At 35.6% G+C, this 23,642-nt stretch overlaps 2 long non-coding RNA genes across 2 annotated transcripts; one reads left to right on the top strand and one right to left on the bottom strand.

Moving 5' to 3' along the window:
* The first annotated feature begins 902 nt into the window (after positions 1-902).
* Positions 903-5,337, top strand: LOC136840804 (uncharacterized). The gene is made up of 3 exons (XR_010853738.1): positions 903-1,113; positions 4,509-4,704; positions 5,172-5,337. It is a non-coding gene; the product is annotated as an uncharacterized lncRNA (long non-coding RNA).
* Positions 5,338-11,644: 6,307 nt separating this feature from the next.
* LOC136840797 (uncharacterized) lies at positions 11,645-23,094 on the bottom strand. The gene is made up of 4 exons (XR_010853737.1): positions 22,557-23,094; positions 20,706-20,882; positions 12,596-12,738; positions 11,645-11,839 (listed from the first exon to the last, which is right to left on the bottom strand). It is a non-coding gene; the product is annotated as an uncharacterized lncRNA (long non-coding RNA).
* Between the last annotated feature and the right edge of the window lie 548 nt (positions 23,095-23,642).

Genomic DNA, 23,642 nt, shown 5'->3' with positions numbered 1-23,642 from the left:
TATAGTTCATTTGTCTTGTTGATTTATCTTATTGGTTGAGGAGCAAGTTGGTATTCTCTAAAGGAGAAACATTTAAAGGTTTTATTCAGAGAAAGTTCAAAGGAAGATCCTATAGTATTACTGCCTAATGCGATGATAACCTATAGTTATTCACCGTATTTAAGGCGTCTGTCAGTATTTTAAATGTAAGTGCTCCCGGGCACTTGAGCGACATCTACTCCTTATAGGACAGGGCAGAAATGAACTATCACAGTTTTGTTGTAGAATATTTAAGTTCTATTTTTCTCTTCTAAGAATTTTATTATTATGGACCTATCATATAATTTTTCTAACATATGATATTAGAAGGGGTTCTGCTTCAGATTTGGCAGGCTTCTGGTAAGTTTCTGAATGGTCTTTTTTTTTTTTCCTTACTTTGTCCCTTGGGCCTTCAGAGGAAATCAAAGTCCTCGTCAATTATTTTCCTATGAAAACAGTGAAAGCTGTTGCCAGCTTCTGAAGAGTTGAACTTGGACCCCCCCCCCTCCCCAAGAAAAAAAATACATTTGTTGATCTGAGCTGTTATTTCTGCAATTTTTGACCTTGTATGTTTAATGTTTAGTGGCAAATGACCGGAGTATGAACTGCCTGTTTCACTGTATCTTTCTTCCTTCATTACTACTTTTATTAGAAGCAGTTTTTTCGATTTTATATGTTTGCAGAGTAAACAGCAAAGTTGCTTTTCACTTTCATTTTTGCTTATAGGATATGTCATGTAAGAATGATTTGTTTACTAGCCTTACATTAGTATATGAATGATAAATATTTAACTCTGTGGTTGTATTTTGTATGGTAAAACTAGAGTAAATAAACTTCTAAAAAAATATTGTAAAGGGCATAACACTAGTTCTTCATAGATGACGCCACTCATCTCACAACTAAGGACCCCGAAGTGCAGATTACAAGGACCCTGAATTAGATATTACAAGTAATGGTTGCCATTTGGAATTTTTGTAGAAAGACGTCAGGACGCAATATTTTCACAATTTGTTAAATACCAAGATGTTTTGTAAGTGTAATTGTGTAATACTTAAGTTTTAAAATCGCCATCACGTTTTGCTAAGGTTCTGCAAGGTAAGGTGGAGAAAATTTGGGCGGTTTTACTTTTTCTGCTGTTTTTTTTAAATTTAGGTCTTGGTCTTTTGTGCAATTCAAGTTACGAAATGTAATATTTGGGCTTATCTATAGTTACCTCAGGTTGCAGTAAATTAGCCTAAAAATTTTAGTTAATCAGACTGCTGTGCTTCTGATGCATGATGCAGTGGCCTTAAAAATGTTAGGCTACGAGAGGCTAATGTTAGGCTACGAGGAAGTTTAATCTTGCTTTAGCCTAGTATGTCTTCCATTTCGTCCATTTCTTGGTGATGCTAAAGCCTTGTTTTTAATTGACATATCGCTTATTTGAGTGTATAGCTTAATTTGTACGTAATATTCCTATTGTAACTGTAAGTAGGCCTAGCCTAGGGTTAATAGGGAGCCCGTCATTTCTTGAAGGGTTAGTGAAGAGCTGGGTATTTTCATATTGCTCTGTTCTTGAGTCTCTTAAGCTTAATTTGGAAAAGAATGCTAAAGTCTGTAATTTTACTAATTTTTCTATAGTCCGCGGGAAAAGCTTGCTAATAAACTGTGTGGCGAGCTTTTGTGTAGAATTCTACTGCAATTCATCAACAAGTTACACCTTCCCCAACATGTTCGAGGTTAAACAGGGATGCACCCAAACCTAACTTTTTTTTTTTATCGTAACGTAGGATGCTGAGGACCTACCTGATGGGGATCTGAACAACCATCGTATCTAACCTAATATAGGGTATCATAAATTAATAAAGTAAAATATGGTAGATCTAAGCTGGCTGTCCATGGTGAGCTAGGCTATGGCAGTTGACGTTTTTCTATAGAACTTGACCTGCTGAACAAGAATTTAATAAGTCTGCAGTGATTACAATTTATGGGTGCAATCACTATAATTGACAAATGGCATAGAGTATATTAGTTCAGGTTTTTTTTATACTTCTAAAATAATGGTACCAGGTTAGTTATTTTTTGTCCATGACCCGTAATTTTCCCCAGGTCGCCATGGTGGAGGTGTTGCCATAGACTGGTGTGGTCCTGGTTTTGGCCTTGGCTTCCATCTCACTCAACACCATATTCTCAAATGTGTGTCAACTAAGGTACAGTCCCTTGGGTAGGTCAGGGTACAGTGCTGTACAATAGGCTAAGTGAAGTTTAAGCTAGAATGCAACCATATTGAAATTTCTTAATCTTCAATAAACAGGTTGCGCTGTCACATTTTGAGAGGTTCCATTGGGTATGAAGCTTCCCTGGCCAGGTTAGGACATGTCCTAGGATAGGTTTAGAGGTTAGGTTAGGATGCACCCCAGTTAAAGTGTATTTGAGGATGATCTTGCGTTGGCTAGATGGAACCCAAGGCCGGTGCATGTGTTGGAATGAACTGGAATATTTTAAGTTTGTTACACAATGATAGGTCAGTGTTCTTCTTCAGTGTAGTTTGGTGGACCTAGTGTCATTTTGAGCATTTTTTTCTATATTCCTGTTTCTGGATTAGCTCAAAACTTTCAAAATTAATATCAGCGGTTTCTGTTAAGTTTCTTCACTTCCCCATGTGCTATTGTACATTTGTTTCCAGTCTGGCTTCAGAGAAGGTTAGTTTGAGAGTTTGTAGAGCTTCCACATGTTCAAATACTGTACTGTACTAAGTTTTTCTTATTTTTGTCTTGAAATTTCATACTGCTCTAATTATGCAAGTTTCACTTTACAAAAATTACTAGTAATACAAAATTTACTAGTAATACAAAAATGAAATTTCATACTGCTCTAATTATGCAAGTTTCACTTTACAAAAATTACTAGTAATACAGAATTTACTAGTAATACAAAAATTACTAGTAGTGCACCAGAAAAGTAACCATAGATACCTTAAGGTGACAGAATCAATTTTGAAAGTAAGTTGCATTAAGCATTGGTTGGAGGTTAAGGCTTTACAAAGAGCAAATATTTTAGAACATTTTCTCATTTATCTAATGTGAGATTAAAGGGAAGATGTTAAAAAATGTTCCATTTGTCAAAGCAGGTTCTTTCATGCATGCTCTTACTCCACCTAATCTGAGGCCTCTATAATAGTCTGAGGCATCCAGGCCGAATGGCCAGAAGTCTTGAGTATTGTAATGAACATGGGCATTTGATACAATTTTGAACTTGGCAGTGTTGAGTTACTGTAGTCATTCACTTTTTATCAGAAGCTGAAAAATTATCCTGTAGTGGCTGTTGTTGAAGTTGTCTTGGCTGGGATAAAAAGATGGTTTGGGGGTTGGTGGGAGGTGTTATGTTGACTCATTATTCTCATAAATCTTCCTCTTGACTTATATGTGTGGCTCTTTTGGTGTACTTGCTCCAGCAGTCCTTTATGTTAAACATTACTTTCTCTTATGTTGTTATAGATTTGAGTATTGAAATGGTATATGGCCTGTGGTCTTCCTGCGGAGCCTTTCCTAGTACAGCATAATCCCTTGGTAGCACAAAGGTTTCATTTAGATAAAATTACTTCTGACCTTCAAATCCTCTTGGTACTGAAGCCGTCTCACTGGTAGCAACTCTGGCTGTTGTTAACAAATGGGTTTGTACTGAAATAAATGTACAGTAATTGAAGAATTCACCGAAAAACCCTTTACATTATAAAAAAAAATTGCAGGCTTTTCATTTCCATCTTAATTACAGCTGATAATGCTGGGGAGAGTTCCTGTGGGTATGCCAAGTGTCCAAGATGCATATTTTTGACTGGTGGAAAGCAATTCTTCTTTTGGGATGTTCATTTGGAAGGTCTCTGAATATTGTGCTGCTTTGGTTGAGGCTAATGTAAAGTTTTGGGTATACAGGTATATGGGAACAACTATTTCAAAATTTTTCATATGTAGTACTGTACGTCAGGTTGTTGTAAAACTTGGCTATTTTAGTTCTAGGTGAGATGATATCACTGATATTCTGAAGAATTTAGTACATCATATGTGTCATCAGTGATTTCTTCCACTTTTTCTCCCAAATGTAAACTGTGTACATATTTGTGACCTAATGTCTTGTTGGATGATATAACCCACCCAACGTTCTCAAAAAAAAGTGTCCGACTAATGGTCAGTTTGATCATGTAAAATATCCTCCTATAAATGTGAAGCCAGTATTTTAAATGTTATAAAGTGGTTTGTGCATCAGCTTGGGTGGGTTATCACTATTCATAAACCCAAAATTTTGAGTATAAAAATTATAATGAATCTATTCCAAAATGTCACAAGCTATTAATTGGGGAATTGGATTCTGGATTACTGTATAGAATAAGGTCTGCAGTCTGTTTAATTACTGAGTAACACACTTATTAGACAGAATGCATGCTGGTTAGTATTCGAGAATAACCGTGCAGGTGAAGATGTACCGTTGTTGTTAAGTTATACATCAATATGCAGGAGCGTTCAAGTCGTTTGGTGGCTGCAGATGGGATCTAAGTGGAGGAATGACGATGTTTGTTGTGTTTTGTCGACTGCAAGAGAGATCCAAGTAGGCAAATGATGTTTAGTGCACTTCAGAGGCTGCAAGTGGGATCTAAGTGGACAAATGAAGATGTTTGGTGCTGCCACAGATATTTTTGTGATGTCAGTAGTGGTAAGGGCTAATAAGATTTGTGAGGACTTGCTTTCGGATCTAGCATTTAAATATATATACAGTACTGTATTTTATTTTGCTGCATAGATGCAGTAGTAGTTGTCTTCCAGTTTAATAATTTAATTCCTGCAATACTTTTATTCCAGCATTGTAATTTCTGCGTTAACTCTGTTTCCTTGGTTTCCTTATTGTTTTGAGGAACTTTAGACAAAATTTATGCTGAATGCTGGAAGTTTAGTCAGTGTTTGTTTGCTGTCCAGATTAAAGTAAAAGTCAACGGTTTAAATCTTATTTTAGCATTTTAAAACTTTAAGAAATTTGCAATATTAAAAAAAATAATCTTTAGATAGGAGTAATAATGCAAGCCTGTCTTTTTCAGATTTTCAGCCTGTTTAATATAAGAAATTTGCAATATTAAAAAAAATAATCTTTAGATAGGAGTAATAATGCAAGCCTGTCTTTTTCAGATTTTCAGCCTGTTTAATATGTCCCTTCTCAGTTCAAAACTTTTCACCCAGAAGGTAATCTCTGCCTAGGGCATACACTGGAGGATTTCTATGGGATACTGGCATCATACAATGTAAATTGCAAGTGAATGAAAGAACTTTGAATATAAAATTGATTAGTAATTTATTCATTGTTTATTTTAGCAGGAACCTTTTTCCTTATTTCTCTTGTTTTACTGTTTGGACACTTATTTTTGTGGGATTGATGTCATTCCAGGATTTATAATAGAAACTGTTTTTTATTGTATGAAGCTTTAAAGAACTGTTTGTTCCTATGAGGAGTAAAACCCTTGTCTCTTACTGCATATGGATATACTGCACCTTTGGAACAAGCTGGTCTGGCTGTTGAAACTTTTGTAACAAGACAGTTAACTACCTGGCTTTATAGCCTAAATTCCATCATTCACTCTTACAACATGATTGTGGACTTTACATTCTCTGGTGTCTCGTTTTTAAGAAGATAGACAAAGACTTAAAGGATTTTGGTGTCAAGAAGGATATTTACCTTATATCACTTGAGTTAGCTAAATTTTGTGATCAATCCCATTCATAGCCTCTTCTCGAGAACCAGTATCTGTAGTGGTACAGATCTTAGTATAGGTAAAGATACAAGAGGTAAGCTAGTTCCTAGGTTGTACCAGGGAAGCAAGATTTCTTGGCTCAACAGTCTATTTAGATGTGCAAGGGACTCTGGCAGTTAATGGCCCTGCAACCAGGTTTAACCACAAGCTTCCAGTGTAATGTTCAGCTCAACCCAATCTATTGGTTTGAAAGCTTGATGTAGTGCTGCTCACTTAGGCAGCCTCACTGGTCCAGACTTTTCCTCATGGTCTGCTAAGGCAAGTCCTGGGAGAGAATGGAGCCTCCAGTCTGATTTTAACATAATTGACACTTTTATACCACCTCAGGACTAATACTTGGACCTTTTGAAACTTTAGTGGTTTTCTGTCCCCATGGAAGAAGCTCCCTAAAGTCTCATTCCAACAAATTCCACATGAATGCAGGGTCCTCATGTCATCACACCTGGAGGTTACTGAGGGACTTCACAGGTAGTGAGGCTTTTCAGAGCTCAGTGAGCCATTGTTCACTCCTGCCATTATTCAAAATAAAACTTAAGTTCCTTTGCTAGTATCATTGAAGAGTTTCTGTGAATTCTTATGCAGTTACATGCACAGTAGTAGTTCAATTTCCACAGGTGAGGGTTATAAGGCAGCCCTCATGCAGGTTTTGCTGTGGGAGGGTAGTGCTATCAGTGCACTATACTGTATGTTGCACTGTAGTTGTTACGAAAGGGTGTTTACAGCATCCATTTGGCTCTTAGCTGCACCCACTTTTTATCACTTTACTTCCTCAGCTTCACTACTTTTTTCTCCTCGGTAACCAGCATTTCTTAAATATTGCTTATGGCAACTGTGGGGTTTTCTGTGTTTCACCTTTAGATCCATGTACAGTACGTACCTGATTTATTTTCTGGCTGGATGTCTGCTGTCTTGCTGTACAACCACTCCAACTCCCTTTATATTCAGTGTCAAGTGCTGAATGGTCAAAACTGCCGAAGTCTGAAGGTAGTTATATGTTAGTGTGGTATTCTTTGTTAATTCGACTTTAATGTTAATTCTACCTTTCTTTTGTTATTGAGTTGGAGTAATAAAAACATGTCTTTCATTTATGTGTTTTTAATGTACAACTAAACTATGGTCTCACCATCTGGGGCGGGTTTGTGTACATTCTGGTATGCGACGATCGAACCATCTCATTCGCTGATGCCAGGGGGTAAATTTAAAATTAAATTATAAAAGTGACAAAACTGAGTGTCATATGTTGAGACTGTTTTAATACCAATTACTTTGCTTTATAGTATAAATTTCATGGTCTGTTCGTTCTGGCAGGTTTTAGAACTTTGCTAGATTTGTCATGACCACAGGGATGTTGAGAGGTCTTTCTAGTTGAGAGTACAATCTGTATTCCTTGAAAAATTCAGCCTCTTAAATGGGAGCTTTCCTTTGCTGCCTATCCAGAGCCTGTTGTGTATTCCTTGAAAAATTCAGCCTCTTAAATGGGAGCTTTCCTTTGCTGCCTATCCAGAGCCTGTTGTGTATTCCTTGAAAAATTCAGCCTCTTAAATGGGAGCTTTCCTTTGCTGCCTATCCAGAGCCTGTTGTGTGTATTCCTTGAAAAATTCAGCCTCTTAAATAGGAGCTTTCCTTTGCTGCTATCCAGAGCCTGTTATTGTATTCCTTGAAAAATTCAGCCTCTTAATGGCAGCTTTCCTTTGCTGCCTATCCAGAGCCTGTTGTATTCCTTGAAAAATTCCAGCCTCTTAAGTGGGAACTTTCCTTTGCTGCTATCAGAGCCTGTTGTGTATTCCTTGAAAAATTCAGCCTCTTAAATGGCAGCTTTCCTTTACTGCCCATCCAGAGCCTGTTGTGGACTGTTGCACAAAGCTGCTCTTACCACCTTAAATTGAAGATGATTAGTGCTAGTGTTTGGTTTTTCCAGACTTGAACTAAATTCCCTTTCTAGTACAGTAATGTCATTCCTAGGAGGGGCTTGTCATCTGTATGCCATTTATTTGCTTCCATATCACAATACTAGATGGGTGGCTCCCAAGGTAAGATGGCCGCTCAGTATTGTAAACCATGTATGGAATGTTATACTGAACTGTTGCTTGAATTGTCTGGTCCATTTACTTGCATGCAGTTTGGTTGCTTCCTGTACATCCATACAGATAGTATAATTTTTAAACTTTTATTTCAAACCAGACTTGGGTGTGAACCTTAGCACCCACCAACAGTTTTCCTTTGTGACCTTATAATTCTTAGGCTGTGATGATATATTTCTGCATGTTTCAGTGTTAAGGATTGTTACATTTTCAAAGTCCAAGAATTGGATTGGCCTGCAGGAAAACATCCAGCCCCTTAATTTTTGAACTGTATGTATTGTTTCTGAATCTCGGTTTGTGAACAGTTTCGTAAACAGTTTTATCTAGTAAAGGAAGTTAAACTGATTGTACTGGGGTAATACTGCATTTCAGCGTTTAAAAAAAAAAAAATTAGGATGCTGCATTTTGAGGTGTATTTTGTTCCTACAAAAATACAAGCCTCTGGTTTCAATGTAGGATTTTGCTTGCGAATTCAAGTAGAATTCTATGTAAAGACCTTCAGTTTTGTATGTTATGAAAAATTCAGATTTTAAAATCTGCAGTTTTGTTTATGAAAGATATTTTTAGTGTGTTTGGAAAGTCGAAGTGTCTACTACGGATTCTATATTCCTAGTTCATCTTGTTTACTGATTTGTTATATTTACAATTTTTAAATGTTTTAGTTTACTGATTTGGTAATTTAAGATTTTTAAATGGTTTATTGTTACACATAGCTTAAAGCAATTACTGCTGGCTTAAAGCAATTACTGCTGATTTCATGTATTCAGTTGCTTCAGATTTTTAAATGGTTTATTGTTACACATAGCTTAAAGCAATTACTGCTGGCTTAAAGCAATTACTGCTGCTTTCATGTATTCAGTTGCTTCGGAAGATAATTTTTACTTATGTATTCTTATACTTGCAGGCGTAATTATTTGAAGTAAAAGGAAGTCCTTTTTGCACACCATCTTGCCGTGGTTCACTACAACAGTGAGAACTTGAATGCTTCACTACAACAGTGTGAACTTGAGTGCTTCACTACAACAGTGTGAACTTGAATGCTTCACTAGAACAGTGAGAACTTGAATGCAAGTACGATGGAGTGGGTGAAGTTAACTATGCATTGGCATTAACTCTTGTTAATACTGTGTAAAAGGAGGGGGAAAGTTTTCTTGAGAAACTAGTGAGCAGGGAGGGTGGGATTCTATAACTTATTTCTATGGATTATTGAATAAAGATTTCATTTAATCAGATTTTATTCCAATGCAGGTGTTAATTCTAGTTAAAGAAAAATAATCCCAATTTCAAGGTTGAGGTAGCATCATCATACAAAGTAATGAGAATTGAGTGTCCTGAAGTATTATGTCAAGATACACATTTAGGCTGGAAATGGGGATTTTACATTAGAATATGTATTTTATAAAGGCCTGTAGACTTGAAGATTCAGAAAGACCAGATGGGGTTAAATGGAAAGCCTCTCAAGATCTGTTTTAATTAAGTGAAATTAAAGTAACATTTCCAGAACAAAATTTTGCAGGAAAATATAAAGAAAATACTTTTTTATAAAGAAAATACTTTTTATAATACATAAGCTCACTTAAATTGCACACTTACATTGCACACTTGAAAAATTCTGGAATAGTTTTTCTTGGTTATTGTTGAAACTTTCTTCCTTCATGATACCTGCACATGGTTCAGAGTTCAATGTAATAAACATTTTTCTGTCTCCCCCTTGTTTTGCTTGGTGGGGAAGTTGTCCTCTTAAAAGGCTTTGAGTTTTCACGAGATACTTTCCTTCTTATTTCCAGCAGATTCAATTGTGGTTCTTGCTTGCTTAATTACTCCCATGTACTGCATAGTTTACATCTGAAAATTGGTAAAAAATTATAACTATCCTTAATCTGTACAGTATACTGCTTAGATAATTGTTTAACCTACTCATTTCAAAAGTTCATAAGCAAGAAATAAGTACATATATCGCCAAGAACTAACATACTAACATACTCCCTTGTAATTATTCAATTTTGATTGAAAGGATCCAACAACTTAGCAAATACAGACTAACACAGCAAAATAAGCAGATTGGTAAATCGCGCATAAAAAATTACTGTAGTAAACTTCTAGGAAACTAGGACTTACCAGTTCAAAACAGTAAACTTTCTGGCATGTTTAATAATTGACAGCACTCCAGTCGTACATTATTTGATAAGGCAGAAAGTTTTTCAACTGGGTTAAAGTACGCAGATGCCACCAACTTCATTGAATGGTCTCAATCACTTTTAAGCAGCACTAATGGAGTTAAATCACACTCAATTCTTAGGACCACCTCTGTGCTACTGCTCTCACTGTTTAAAAGGAAAAGAAAAAAACTATGCTGAATAGTAGGAATAAGAGCAGAAATATCAAATACTCAAAACAGTTATATATGTTTTGCTAAGAATCAATAAGTGTCAAATTACAGTACTGTTTGCATAAGCTTTCTGCCTTAAGAATGGAACTAATGAACTCAACATTATCGATGCTACCTCCTCACAGGATTAGGATTGTAAGCTAACAAATACTATAATATTCAGCACGCAGCAATGTTTAACAATGGCTTGTTCGTGCATGACAGATGGTTCATGACTAGATGAAATCCCATTACATTCCCATTGGTTAACCTACTATTCTCAAGTTTATTAGCAAGAAAAAAGTATTGCTAAAAGCTAACTTCCTATCACCATGGAAATGATTAAATTTTGAACGAGTCCAGCAGTTTGGCAAATACAGGCGAACACAGCAACAAAAGCAGCAAACTGGTAAATCAAGCATCAGAAACCTGTACTGTAGTAACTTCTGGGAAAAGAACAGACTTACCAGCTCAGTAAGTATACACTTTCTGCCCACTTGCTTGATAATTACTGACAGCACTACATCGTACATTACGGCATAGGGCGGAAAACGTTTTTCAACTAGGTTTGATATCTTGAAAACTACACAGATGCCTGCCACAGTCTTCATTAAATGGTATCAAAATTACTTTTAACCAGCACTTCAGGAGTAATATCACTTTCAGCTCTTGGGGCCACCTCGATGCTACTGCTCTCACAGTTTAGAAGAAAAAACAAAGCTACACTAAATTGTTGGAATAAGAGCAAAAATATCAAATATTTTGAAGTTATACCTGTTCTGCTAAAAATGAAAATCAATAACTACAAGTGTCAATTTGTGATACTGTTTACATAAGCTTCCTGCCTGAAGAATGGAACTGATGTATTTAACATTCTACCTCCTCACAGGATCAGGATTATTAGCTAACAAATATACTAATATTCAGCACTTAGCAATGTTTAACGATGGCTTGTTCATGCAGGACTGATGGTTCATGACTAGATGAAATCTGATTACATCTCCATTTTTGAACTGGTTTTATAATTTCTTCCACAACAGACTTCATCTGTAATATAAATATATTAAATGCCATAGATAGCTTCAGTTATTTCAGTGTACTTATTGCAGTCCCAAAGAGTGTTCTCTCTGTCACAATGGCCTCTTAATGCTAACAATACTAACAATAGTCTCAAGGAATTTTCTTCGTCATTTTACTTTTACTGTCAGACTGCATTCTTATCACACAATATTTGCAATCTGATTCCTGGTAAAATTATTTTAAAATTGATCAAATACACAATTATAGTCCAAATTGAACACTCACCCATACAGAATACAAAAACCTATATCGGAGGAGTTTTTAGATATATAGGCTACCCAGATTTTTAGGAAAAATGACTACCCAGTTCAGAATACTCCACTTGTACACTTGCTTCATTATTGCTGGTGGCTCTCCTGTTATACTTCGCTAAATCAGACTACCACTTTTCTTCTGTTTCCAAGGTATCTTTGACTAAATGCGTAACTGCCACTTCAAGCGTTGAATAGTCAAGATTCCAGATCAGTACTTCCAGGAGTTTATACACTTCAATTCCTAGGCAACTTGGGTGCTGCTACTCTGTTTAAAATGAATAAAAGTTACATGGACTCACTAGAATGGGTGGCAGAAATAGTGTATCGAACGGGGCCAAAGGTAGTGCCGAGAATGAGTAAATGGCAAATTGTGATACTTTACATAATTTCTGCCTGAATAAGTTGGACAAATTGACTTCCATAAGGGTCAGAATTTTACAGTTCTGAAGCTCAACATTACTTTTATTAGCTAACACATACTGCAATATTCATTTTGTGGTGGCATGGTTAAATTAAAGCTTTCCTTGCAAGACTGGTGGTTCCTGACTAGATGCAATTCCATTACAGCTCTCCACTTTCTGATTTCTTAACACTTCCTTTCACAGCATTCTTCTACCTCTTAATAAAATCAATGGTAAATGCTATGGATAACTTAGGCTGATAAACATGTTCATAATGCAGTCCCAATGTATATTTTTTCTGGTTCAAAGGGGGAACTGAAATACTTATAATTTTACCGTACTAATTGTCCCTTAATTTTTACTTCTAAGTTCCTGACTACATTGAAATCTCACACAAATTGAGATTTGATCCCTGGTAAAATGGTTATTTTACATAATTCAGCAGGTTTACAACTGCATTCGTAATTGAGAATCACACACTCAAGAGTCAATGCAAAAAATTTAAGTCCAGGTTCTGGAAAAATGCCCAAACAGAAAAATTACTTACAGTTCAAAATACACCTTGTAATCACTTTATTATTGGCAACTCCCGTCATACTTCATTTATAAATCAGACTAACCCTTTTCGTCTGCCTGCGAGGTTTCATCTTGATAAATCTTCCAGGTGCCATTGTCGTTGTTGAAAAGTCTCCAATTCCTCCTCTCTAGTTGCTTAAGTTTATGCATTTCAGTTCCTGTGACAACTAGGGTGCTTCTAGTCTTCCTGTTTAAATAAAAAAAACATGCTGAAACATATGGAATGATTAGGATCGATGACATTCAATATTTTGAAGTTTCCCTTAGATAGTGCTAACAGTAAACTGCAAATGACACTGAATTGATATGCATGAACAAACAAAAAACTAAGTTTTCAAACAACCTGACCAGTCTAACTCGAAAGATTAGATAATTTCAATAAGGCCTATGAAAGACTGTAGAGGAATATGTTAAATAAAAATACCTTCCACTTTCTTACGCAGATGGTCTAAAACAAAATCCAAGGGAACATTGGTAAAAAGGGAGCACGAAAACAATATTTTTATTCCACCTATTCCTACACACATTTTCATAGAACTTACTAAACTTTACTTTTGATGGTGGAGCCTTTCAGCAGAAGTTATGGTGTGGCCTTGGGTTCCCCTATAAGTCCCGTACTCGCCAATTTATGCATGGAGTTTATTGAATCAATTTATATTCAATTGTCTTGAAAACTGACTTATAGTCTGGTTTGGGTACGTTGTCTTTATTATTTATCAGAAAGTGGAGGATAAATTCAACGAATTCTTATTTTATGTAAACAGTTTAGCTCCCTCAATCAAGTTCACTGTGGAATATGAAAATAATAATAGTTCACCTTTTCTAGATGTAATAGTTCACCACAATCCAGAAACCCTTTCCTTCGCTTTTGAAGTATATCGTAAGCCAACTAATTTAGAAATGTATATTCATTGTTTTTCCTTACCATAGTTCAAGTGTAAGTGTAACGTCATTGTGAATTTAGTTACTCGAGCTCCTAGAATCTGTGACCGTTTTATTTACAGGGAACTTGAACAAAAAGTTTTTCTTGGTTTGTGTTATCCACAGCATTTCATAACTAGAGCATTTTCCAGAGCAAAATGTAATTACTATAATCCGAAAATAAAGAAAAATTCGACGTCACTAAAGTCTTACCATATTGCCAATCATTATCTAATGCAAAGAAATTCATGCAACATACCTTAAAAATGTGAAATTATCCCCGAGTTATAAAAATTCTGTAGGCAGTCAGGTTATAAGAAAGACAGGAAAATGGCGCCACTAATAAAGTTGGTGCTCAATCAATACCATCCAAAGACCAATAAAATATGGCAAAACAGGAAAGTGACTTTCTATTCGTTTAGAGAAACGAACGAGATTGCAGAATAGTATCCCAGAAGAGTATATTAACAAAACATTTTAGAACTGGGCCATACGATAAAATTGTTAAATGCTGATATATCGTATATTATAACGGCAAGACATAGCCCGGTTGTAGAAGGGGCTCTTATAAATTTAATGAGTACTGAGAATAGTAAACCATTTACTCATTAAGATTTCTCTTAAGTTACTTTAGCTGCCAAAATAAATTTAGATTCTCTTTCGACTGCTCCACGTACTACTGCTTCCTCAGTATGCCCTGCAGAAATATTAAAACAACGGGAGCGCAATTTCTGGAGCAACCGAAGAACCACCATTTTCACCAGTTTTGGAGACCCAACAAGCAGTAAGAAACGACCAATATGCCAGCCTCTTACTGTGCCACGACGTTCCCAGAGAGTTGCTAATAAGACTACTGACCGATTCTGTTACCTGAAAGATGTCATGTAATATTTCTATGTTCATTCAGGCTGAAGAAGCCAACTGACCAAGTAGGTGAAAGCTTCCTGTACATCGCAACATATATACGTAATGCGGACTTTTTCCATTTAAGATCACGATAACGTTATATCAAGTAGTTATTTGATATATACCAATATTCTGAAGACAGCACTGAATAAACGTTGTATGCACCTGAAGCTAAGAAAACGAACTTTTCAAATGTTTTCAACAAAAACTGTTGTGATTCATTAATACGAAAACTAATGTTACTTTCATGAGATTAGGGTAACCATACGGCAAAGCGTTGGGTTGCACTTTAATGAAGATTCATCCAGAATTTGACCAAAACCACAGTTAACACCCACTCATAAGGCCACAAGCATTCACTAGTTAAAAGCTTTTCTAAAGAACCTGTAAACCCTAGTTTAAGAAAAGGCTTGAAAAAAATACCATAGTATTTTCATTGCACCAAGCTCAAGTTCTACTAAAGAAAACTAATTACGGATCTCTAATTAAAATTTCAGGCAATTTAGAACTGTCTGATTTTTAAGTAAAAACTATTCCGAATCCTAGTCTACGGTAAAGCGTTACTGTACTAACCCTAAAAAATATACCGCATGAGGTACTGAGATATGACGACCCAAAAGCTTTGAGTCTTAAAAAAAATTATTTGGCCATAGAATAAAGTCTGCAAAACTCTCGACAGCATCAGACCAGTCTGAAACCCGTACCACAGGATTAGATTAGCTACACTCCTATTGTGACCTAGTGGCGTTATCTTCCTAATCCATTATTAAAATAAGTAACTTAGTTCACACTGAGAAGGATAGAGAAAAGTTCTTAATTTGATTTTAATTTTCGGCTATTTTTCAGCTTCGTTTTCTGTTCAGAGGTCTTGTGCTTAAGCTTTTTTTGGGTTGCACGTTGGCTTCATGTGAATGCATCTTCAGGTCATTTTGTAGTTCATGCAAACCTAAACTCAAAACTTAACCAATGTTAATTTTTCAGACTAATATTCTACATTGCAGTTTTCAAGCACTAATTCGTTAAGTACATTGTTGTCAGTGGTTTATCCTTCCGGTGATAAAACAACCAGACCATGGATTAACTTACTAGGATGGGAGTTTTCAAAAGCAAAAGTGCATTAGATTTAGGCTGACAATACCCGCATATGTCATTTTATTTTTGTAACCTTCGCTCCTGACAGTTATTAACTTGGCACCTCTGCCTGCACAGTAATAAATTTCATTGATTACATGGCAAATAGCAAATATTAAGTTACTAGAATTCAAGGTAAGAGCTACTACAGTTACTCTCAATTTTGTGCTTCCAAATTGGTATTCTAAAGGCCCATTTGGGTGGTTTAGTAAGTACTCTTGCATTAACTGTTAACTATTTAGTATCTTAGCAAATTATACTTACGTCCTATATCTTTTTAGCAGTTTTTCACTGAAAACTCCGTTCTTGTACGTATCTTTTTTTTTACTGGTTTACAGAGTTTTCATGAAGTTTAACACTGCTTAAAATTAGTTTATATTTCAAAAATATACTAAGTCTGGTCACCTACTGTTCCATGGGTGGGTAAACTTTGATATTGTAGTTTTAATTTTAACTACCAATAAGAAATGTAGCCTATTCAACGATAATGCTCAAGTCATTCCACTTAAAAGTCCAGAGGATACAATACATTATGTACTTACAAGTAGGTATCAACTGCCGAAAATTCAGGCTCTTGTCAACCAAGAAATCATTATGAAGGAAAATGGCTAATATGCGAACTTCATGCAACAACTTGCGGATAGTCAAGTTTCTACTCTGTTATTCAGGATATCCCCACTTCTCAGAACCATTTAGGTCTCAAGAACGAACTGAAAGTTTTGCTAGACGAGCTTTTACAAATCAAGGAGTTTCTTACAAAGGGCATTCGTAGAAAAATATTACCATATATATTGACACCCGTTAGCAATGATCTGAAGTATTACACTAGTATGTTCTGGTTTAACAGAACTCTCATGCCATTAAGGGCTGTTCTAAGTCTCATACCAGTCCAGAATAAACAAGTTTTCCTTAGTCTTCCTTTCGATTTATAAAGGAAAATGATCGCACATCAGGGCTTAATACTTTTACAGTAATATGCATGAATCCATAGATAAATTACTTAATTTTCAATTTTGAAAGATGGTATATGAAGTAGCAACTGCTTGACTTAAAACAAAAGTTACTGAAGATTTTTAACAGACCAATAAGCTTCAAAGTGCTAACCAGATTGGCGTGCGTTTTACAAGTTAAGACCAGTTTTGGGCGTCCACCAAAAACTTGGAAGCGTTACTTTACATCAAATCTAAAGGTTAAGGAATAAACGTGAGTGACAGTAGTGTTCTATATTTTTATACTGAAAATACTCAAAATACAGAAGTTCTATATTTTTATACTGAAAATAAATAGTTACACTCAAAATACTAAGTCCAATAAACGCAGATTTGGGAAACCCTTGGATTCGATTCAAATCGAAAAAAATTCAGCTCAAAGGTGAAGGGAAGCCTTTATCGGGTAGTAGCTCTCCAGGTACTGCATTTAAACATCCAGAACATCTGAAAATCACGAGTCGTCGATTACTACAGTATTCTCAGTTCCATTATCAGTTGCCTTAGGCATTAGCTTTATAATTTTAGCCTTAATTTCTCACATGCAAATGTACACTAAACTTAGCATGTAGCTATTTAAATATAAATAATTCATCCATTTTCTTTTGCTTTAATTCTCAGCTTATCTAATTTGAAGAGTATGGATTAGCCTTCTGCTTAATACTTTATATATTTATACTGAATCTCGTACTGTACTTTAAGATTAAGTCATGCAAACCACTTCAAGGCAAAGAGATAGCCGGAAGACTCGTCACAAGGCTTACTTAAAATAGAACCAATCATAAAAGTTTAAAATCTACATTTGTTGACATATGCAAATAATTGTCTAACAATAGCTAGAAGTAAAATCTTATACTAAAACTACCTCAAAATTTTGTTAGTACAGTTCACAGCGGAGTTTAAACACTTAACAAGTAACAGACTGTAAATGACCAACAAAGTGAGTAATTAATGCTACTTTTTAAAAGTTACTTTCGCTCAAAGATAACAGCAAGTCAACCTATTAAAAACAGATGACCTACAATGATCCTTTTATATTATAAAAGTTTGTAGCCAATAAAATAGAAATTAGCAAGAACTAAAAACTAGGCTCTCGTACCAGCGGAAAATACAGTTTTCAACCTAAACCACTGAATCATTTTAACCTCAAGAGGACAGCAAACGCTACGCGTTAAGCTAACTGTTTAAGGATATTTCGTAAAAAATCATCTTTTAACCCCGCAACATCTAAGAAATTATCTTAATACCCAAAAAAGTATACACTTCCTTTCAAGGATTAAATTTATTTAATCGATCACTTACCTCACAGCAACTGTTAGTAGCCTTGGTAATTCTAAGCCGGCTGTCCGCGGTGAGCTAGACTGTGGCAATTGGCGTTTTTCTGTTATTTTACTTGCTTTACAAGAATTTAAGTCATATTTTGTCGGCCGGCTGTAAATGCACCGTAATTGACCTTTGAACTACGACTTAAGTACCTAACAGCGGGGTAGGTCTAAGCGGCATTCCAGCGACAAAGCCCCCTCCCCTCCATAACTAATCGGCAAAATTGTAACCGGTAAACGCCTCCTAGGGTACGTTAGGTTGGTATTTTTAGGGGTTTACTGGTTTTTTACCGCTATTAGCTATGGAGGTGAAACTTTGCGCGGAATGCCGACCACCCGTTATTAAATAACCTGAAATAAAGTGTGGTCTTCAAAAGGTCAATATTCCTTTCAGTTACAGCCGGCCGACAAAATGTACTTTAGAAATTCTTTACAAAGTAAATAATGCGTCAAATGCCATCAATTGCCATAATTTCTGCTAACACTCATCTGATAACCTAAAGCGATACTTAATCTTAACCAGTTCCCTAAAACATTGTCTATTAATAAACAAACTTTGACAGCCCACTAAGAAAATCATTAAGCTGAAACATTCCATTGATGTAAGCTTTACTCTAAAGTAGCACTAATTATCTTTGAAAAATTACCAGAGTTTATTTAAGCCAACTTCATGGTCTCTGCAACTTTCGCGTGTCAAAGTAAATTTTCTTTGCAAGCTTATGTCAGTCACGTCCAGTTTAAAGGGAAAACTTATTATGGCCCTCCCACAATGGAGGGCTCAGATTTACGTCTGCACCGAAGACAAATTTGAAGCATTTGAACTTTTCGAAGGGATTTAGGGAACCGTTTCCTTGAAGTACCCAAAAATACAACTAAATATAAAATGCTGCTAAACAAAAATTAAAGCACCCAAAAGTTCTTACGTTGAATCTCAACAGTCCACAAGATAGGCTAACCAGTTTCGGCCGAACAATGATGATCAAAAGTTTATCTGTTCATCACGCTGCTTTAAGGACCCATAACTGTCACAACCTAGTTCAGTTATAAATTCACAGACCAGCAAAAGGCGTGCAGCTAGTTTAAAGTTTAAGGTCAATGTCCAGAACAACTCCGCGGTGAGATATGAAAATAGGTCACACTATAGTTTTCTGCAATATAAAATAATAAAACTTTGTCTCTGAACCTTTTTGAAATTCACCATATCCGAGATATTAATGATTATCTAATCAGCATCCTCGAAAATTTTCTAAGTCGTTTGTTTATCCAGTAAAGGGATTGGTTCCAAAATGAGGTTTTACTGTAATGTTTCTCAGGAAAAGTGTAATGGTTCTCAGAAAAACTAGTTCCCCATCGAATGATTTTCGATTTTTGACATAGGTTAGACAATACCTGTCCCACAACCCCCTCCATAAGCTAATATGGCAAAATTGCAGGTGTTTCCTCATCATAGAAGTGGTCTAAAACGCTTTAAATATGAAAAACCCATTTTACTTTTAATTTGGTACTTTATGCATGCGGAGTTCTTCTGGACATTCACCAAGTTTAATCAAACCAGCATAGCGATTCATGGAATTGCATTGCTTCCGTTTTCCAACTTAAAACTTGCTTACCTAGGGCCGTATCCGGAGAAATTAAAGAAACTTTACAACTCACTTGAATCAAGTTTCTCCTATAATAAAATCGCAAAGCAAAAGTCCCCCCGATGTTACATGTTGACTGAATTTAAAACTTTCCATCTACGAAACAGCTGTAGGCCGTAAATCAGCCCATTAACTATAAAAAATCCTTCAAATCAATTTTAGAAAGCTTTACAAAAGCATTCGAAAAACTGCCCCAGTCACCATTTATTAACTTCCCGGTGAAATTTCACTTTGCCACTGCAGTAAAAAAAATATTTATGTTTTACTGCCACCCCAACTCTTAATGAAACAGGAGAAGACCGGTAATAAGCATATACATGCAATTTAATAAAGTTTAAAGTCTTCTGCTAGCGCACCAGTCAAACTAATGTACACTTTCGACCATTTTCCCTGCCGAATTGGACTTAACTACAAAACTAAATTCCGCCCAGTATCCGTGCCCTCAAGTATTTCAAGATAAAGATTTTTTAAGCTTTTTCTTAACTTCATACAGCGGCTACCTCACAGCCACGGATTGGTACAGCAGTCTTACTATTAATTTAGCAAGTGCTTGCTCATGCTGGGTTTAAAATATTAAGCCAACCAGTGACCATCTTAACCCTAATTTGGGCAGCCGGGTAATGTTGATAATGTTTAAGACTTCACCTCCAAGTAAACGGTATACAAGGGACTAATACACATTCACTACAGAGTATCACGATTACACAATTCATGAAATCTGTTCGTACAGTCACGAAATAAAATTGAAACTAGCCTTCAATGAAAATGGTTCCTGCACTTCGAAATAGTTTAATGAATGAACGCAAATAAGGTTTCGTTCTAGAATAAATGGCTAATGGACAATGTTTACGCAAACAGTCAAGGCAAATCCACAACCAGAATCCATTATAAGTTTTATTAAAATCCATACTCGTACGAGAAGTTAAGGCTAAAAAATGATTATGGCCAGTCTAAAAACTAAACTGACACTACAACCGCAAAAACAAAAGTTGCTTTTAAACCCTATACACATTTTCAGCCGAAACAAAAATTTTTCCAGTTTTGACCAACCGAGATTCACTATATGATCTAGATGCAGAAATAGAAGATTAAAAGCCGAACCAATGAAAACTTTTAGCCACATCCTTACTGCTGCAGTCTCTTACTGACCATACAAGTCACAACATTACCACAAACTGATTATGGAATTCACAAAATTGACCAAGAGCAGCTAAACCAGTATAACTGCAGATTTACATAACCACTAACCTTAATCCTTCTTGATGTAGATTGCACTTCACTGTCAAAAACCAAAAGACTGAAGACGTTGCTTTTGCTTTCCTCTACTGCTGAAAAAATAAATCAAGGACAGCGAAACAAGGAATTCATAAGTGGTGTGTGACAAAAGTCTTTTCTCTCGCGTCATTGTATAGCAAGTGGCGCCATCTGTGATAAAGTTTCATAACCATTAGACAACTAAGATTTTTTTTACGTTGTACGTGGACGTTTATTTGTGAAACAACACACAACTACGTGGATGGAAAAAATACCTTTAAATTGCAATTTTTTTGTGCATAAAGTAACAAATTCCAATTATCTAGGATATTAACCAACAAGAAAATATCAATAAAATTGTGACCACCTCTGTGAATTAATCCTTTTGACAATGTCGGAGCTGTTGAGACCTACAGCAAATTAGTTCCAAGCGGAAAATGTTTATATTAATCAGTAGTAGCCTCATTTATAATGTGTTACCGTACGTCTTTCAGAAGGTCTCTATCAATCAAGTGTTAAAACCGCCAAATACTATTAAAATAAGAATATTAAAGGGCTTTTTATATTTTTGTAGTTAGGGTTAAAATACAGTTTTCTTTTATTCCTCATTAAATATTAGAAAACGTAATTATATTTAACTCAGTTGCTCCTCGACATGAACACTATAATTTACAATAGAGTGCTTTCTTTTCTCACACTCACATTTCGAAGACATTTTTAGCATACAAATGTAAAATTCTGTCATTTTTTTTATTCAGATATCATACATATATAACAAAGGAAGCCCTTATGAGAAAAACAGGCTTATGAAAACTACGCTATCTTTCCGGCGTTGCACCAAATTTCTTATGAAACCTAATATAAATATTTGATAGTGCAAGGTTTAACACGGCAAAAGCACAGTGTGAAAGGAATCACCTGCAAAGATGACATAAGCCGTATGCCAGTACGGGTCTTTACCAAAGGAGGGGTGTAAGAATAAGGGATTTAAAAAAAAAAAAAAGGCCTGGTGTAAATATTATCTAGTTGCTTCAGACAGCAAAACATTGTTATTATTATTATTATTATTATTATTATTATGATTATTATTATTATTATTATTATTAGAGTAGTTTAAACAGACCACTGAGCTGACTTTCAGCTCTAATAAGGCTGGCCAGAAGGATTAGATTTAAATACCAGGTCTAGGCCTGAAGCCAAGCACTAGGACTTAATAGGTCATTCAGTACAATGATGAACGAATTAAAATGAAACTAAAAACTGCACATAGGTACATGCTCTCATACTGGAACACGTACTACAGCGGAAACTGAATTTAGGTAAGTACTATTCAACTAAGGACGTTTTGACTATTAGACAAGATAATGGATGGGAAGATTTGGGTGAATATGCAAATTGCCTAGAATTTTTTTTTATGGACTGAAGGTTTTCTTGTCAGGGAAATTAGGTCTATGGCATGCAAGACCTCGGTTCCTACATAATGAGCCAAGTGCTTTTTCCTCCACATATATAATACTATAAATGTCATCAACTGTACCGGTTCTTATAAAATAAAATTCTATCTCTGACAAAATGATAAACTAATTCTACTTTGCAAAATTCCCTTCTTATCTTCTGTGATACTATTGTAGGATACGCAAGAAACTTAACTGCCTAATCATTACAATAGGAACAGTTTTAATTATTTTTAGGGGGTTAAAAGTGTTGTGTTATCACCACTAAAATCAGTGTTTAATAACTTCATGCACCTCCCATTTTTTTTTTCTTTTTTGACATGAATGTATATTATCACGCTCATGGCCTACATGCCAAGTACTGTAACTATGAAATTAGTAAAACCCTTACCTTGTTCTCTGTTTGTGGTAATTCTCGTTAAGTTCATTTCCACAATGCTCTGTTGCCTTGTGTTTACATTATATTTCTAGGTGTCTAGTGGCCCCCTCCGCTCTGCTGTCTTGGTTAAACATAGACCTATATCAGTTAGACTTACTTGACTGCTTTCTGTCAGTCTCTCGCCTGTCCCATGTGTTTAAATTACCGCTGAGCTGTTTTGTACTCAGGCTGTAACAATAGCAATTCTTAGACCAAATAATCCAACTGCTTTTCCTGTAACTATCTGTCTTTTAGTCGTTAAGATGGACGGTTTTCTATTGATTCAGGCTATTGTGTACTTCTGGAAATTCATGGAATACGCCTTGTTCCCTTAACATGATAAAATGCCGGGCACACTTGATCTTGTCCTTGTGTCAGTAATCAAAGCCTGTAGCTTTAAAAGAAAAGCATTCGTCAACTTGGGACTAGGCGAGTTTGTTAGATTCTAACGGCTTCATTAGGTTTAGGCATTCCACAGTCACGATAGGAAACATTTTGTGTTAGCACTCGACTTCCTATAACAATGTGGTTCAGATCAAGAAGCAGTTTTCTCCTCTAGTTGATACGAATTTGTTATTTAATATTTTCTCCTTTCTGTATTTCCTGTTAACCTTCTGTTACCTCTTTCAAACGAACACCATATTCCTTGGGAGCTTGAATTTCAAGTCAATGGCCCCGGTGGCAGGCTTGCTCCATATGAACAGGGTTCATCTCCTGAATAATAATAATAATAATAATAATAATAATAATAATAATAATAATAATATAATAATAATAATAATTTAGTATGGTCTACCTGGGCAATCTGACGAGAGAAAGATGCTTTCTGGTAGTTCCGCTGTAAACAGTCAATAGTATTTCCAAGTTTTTTTTTATTTCTTGTTGCCATACTGTTTATTTTTTCCATTTTTAAAACTCACTTGTACCACCGTTACTCTGTGTCTACACTGTATGTCTGCTAGGATGAGGTTGCTAGAACATATACCCATTTCCACCCAAGGTACGACCCATCACAGTCGACCAGATGCCAATTCACTAGTTCGGTGCAGAGTGAAATAA

The sequence above is a fragment of the Macrobrachium rosenbergii genome, chromosome 8 (assembly GCF_040412425.1).
Source record: "Macrobrachium rosenbergii isolate ZJJX-2024 chromosome 8, ASM4041242v1, whole genome shotgun sequence".
Taxonomy (NCBI): Eukaryota; Metazoa; Arthropoda; class Malacostraca; order Decapoda; family Palaemonidae; genus Macrobrachium; species Macrobrachium rosenbergii.
This window is presented reverse-complemented; position numbering and strand designations above follow the sequence as displayed.